General features: G+C 58.9%; 1 non-coding gene across 1 annotated transcript in view; it reads right to left on the reverse strand.

The window, feature by feature from the left end:
• LOC124774163 overlaps positions 1-855 on the reverse strand; it is a 1,909-nt gene extending 1,054 nt beyond the window's left edge. Inside the window, exon 1 of the ribosomal RNA XR_007015156.1 lies at positions 1-855. This exon is cut by the window's left edge and continues 1,054 nt beyond it. This is a non-coding gene — a ribosomal RNA (small subunit ribosomal RNA).
• Positions 856-2,500: the final 1,645 nt, after the last annotated feature.

Consider the following 2,500-nt stretch of genomic DNA (forward strand, 5'->3'; position numbering starts at 1 on the left):
AATTTGTTCAAAGTAAACGTGCCGGCCCACCGAGACACTCAATAAAGAGCACCCTGGTAGGATTTCAACGGGGTCCGCCTCGGGACGCACGAGCACGCACGGGGCGGTCGCACGCCTTCGGCTCGCCCCACCGGCAGGACGTCCCACGATACATGCCAGTTAAACACCGACGGGCGGTGAACCAACAGCGTGGGACACAAATCCAACTACGAGCTTTTTAACCGCAACAACTTTAATATACGCTATTGGAGCTGGAATTACCGCGGCTGCTGGCACCAGACTTGCCCTCCAATAGATACTCGTTAAAGGATTTAAAGTGTACTCATTCCGATTACGGGGCCTCGGATGAGTCCCGTATCGTTATTTTTCGTCACTACCTCCCCGTGCCGGGAGTGGGTAATTTGCGCGCCTGCTGCCTTCCTTGGATGTGGTAGCCGTTTCTCAGGCTCCCTCTCCGGAATCGAACCCTGATTCCCCGTTACCCGTTACAACCATGGTAGGCGCAGAACCTACCATCGACAGTTGATAAGGCAGACATTTGAAAGATGCGTCGCCGGTACGAGGACCGTGCGATCAGCCCAAAGTTATTCAGAGTCACCAAGGCAAACGGACCGGACGAGCCGACCGATTGGTTTTGATCTAATAAAAGCGTCCCTTCCATCTCTGGTCGGGACTCTGTTTGCATGTATTAGCTCTAGAATTACCACAGTTATCCAAGTAACGTGGGTACGATCTAAGGAACCATAACTGATTTAATGAGCCATTCGCGGTTTCACCTTAATGCGGCTTGTACTGAGACATGCATGGCTTAATCTTTGAGACAAGCATATGACTACTGGCAGGATCAACCAGGGAGCTGCGTCAACTAGAGCTGAGCAGCCGGCCGCCCGGGAGTGTGTCCCGGGGGCCCGCGCGAACACGCAAGCGTCCGCTCAATCATTCTGCAAACAGGAGGAGGCTGAGCTCCCCTGCACAATACACCTCGAAACCCTCTCAGGTCCCGGCGGCGCGCAGCGCCGTCCCAAGTACTTGGTCGGGTTCGAGAGAGGCGCAATCGCCCGGAGTTAGGCGAGTAGACGCTTTCGGTGCGACCACCCGTGCTCCCAACTGAGCTTGCCGCTGCCGACAGAGGCCCGGGAGCGTGCTGTCGTGGCATTGCCGGCGGGAGACAACACGCGCCACCTACGGTGACCGGCAGCTCCAACGCCAGCGCCACAGAAGGACAAAAGCCCCACTTGGGTGCCGAAGCGAACTCTCCCAGCACAGCGCACGCGCCAACACATCCGCACAGCTGCGATACAAACCACCAGCGAGAACCGCTGGGGCGACCGAGCAGCAGACGGCGTCGCGGCGCCGAGCGCCGGGCGGCGGCGCATCCTCAACGCACACAGTCCTCAATCGGACCAGCACACTGAAGATGTCCACCGCGCTTCGCACCGGGCCCGCGAGGACCTACTTTGGCCGCACGGCGCCGCGCGCAGGGTGCGCCGGCGCGCAGCTGCGACGCCTGCCGCGTCCGTCGGCCGGCGCGCCTGCCACTGGCCGCCCCCACCAGCCGGCTGTAGCGCGTGCGCCCACGCACCGCGCGGCCAGCACGCCGGGAGGCGCCCCCTCACCGGCCGGGGACGGTCCCACCCAGCCACCGCCGCGTATCGCTTCACACCCAGATGCCGTTCAGTTTCGTCGGCATGGTGGGTATCGCTGGAACAACCGGTTAGTACCTCAACCTATCGTCGCCATCACCGATTCACCCCTAGCGAGAACAACCGCACCACAACGGGTTACCATTTGTTCATTTGCGTAACTTCACCAGAAAACGCAGGCGTCCATCGCCATTTGCAACTTCAACGACTATTGCATGCCTGTGTCAGGTGTCACGCCACACTACGTCTGCCCACATACACGCAACAAAATGTGCACGCCTAGACAATACGTGGAAGGTGGCCCCCGTACGTATGCGATGTCCATTGCTCGAACGACTGTGAACCGGCCTCTGTAGCATGTCGCAGATATGGAACGCGGTGCACCATGCCATCACGGTGTGTGAGGAGAGACGACTAGGTCCGAATACATCAACAGACAGCTCATGCTGATCGCCATCCACGGCGTCCGTTCCTCCCACACGTCTCTATGGCGTACCACACTGCAATCCAGCTCTCATAGGGAGACGACACGTAGCTGCGTGCACAATATTTGCACTGTATGGTCCGCCGTTTTTGGGCGCAGTCGTTGTACGGTCACACATGTGCCACGATGTATCATTCAGTACATAAGGACGAATGTGCAGTACAGATTGTGGTTCACGCGTACGACATCAGCGGACAGTTGACACAGGCCGCACCACAACGTAGCCTGCGTACGTCGCATGCGAAGGGCATTGAACATGCAAACTTGTCACCAACCAGCTTGCGAAGGCAGGGGGCAAGGTGGGGACGTGGGGAGGGGTGGGGGGGGGGCGGCATGTACGTCCTGCTGCCATCCACATTACAGTGTACAGCAG

This window comes from Schistocerca piceifrons, unplaced genomic scaffold (assembly GCF_021461385.2).
Source record: "Schistocerca piceifrons isolate TAMUIC-IGC-003096 unplaced genomic scaffold, iqSchPice1.1 HiC_scaffold_961, whole genome shotgun sequence".
In the NCBI taxonomy this organism is placed as follows: domain Eukaryota; kingdom Metazoa; phylum Arthropoda; class Insecta; order Orthoptera; family Acrididae; genus Schistocerca; species Schistocerca piceifrons.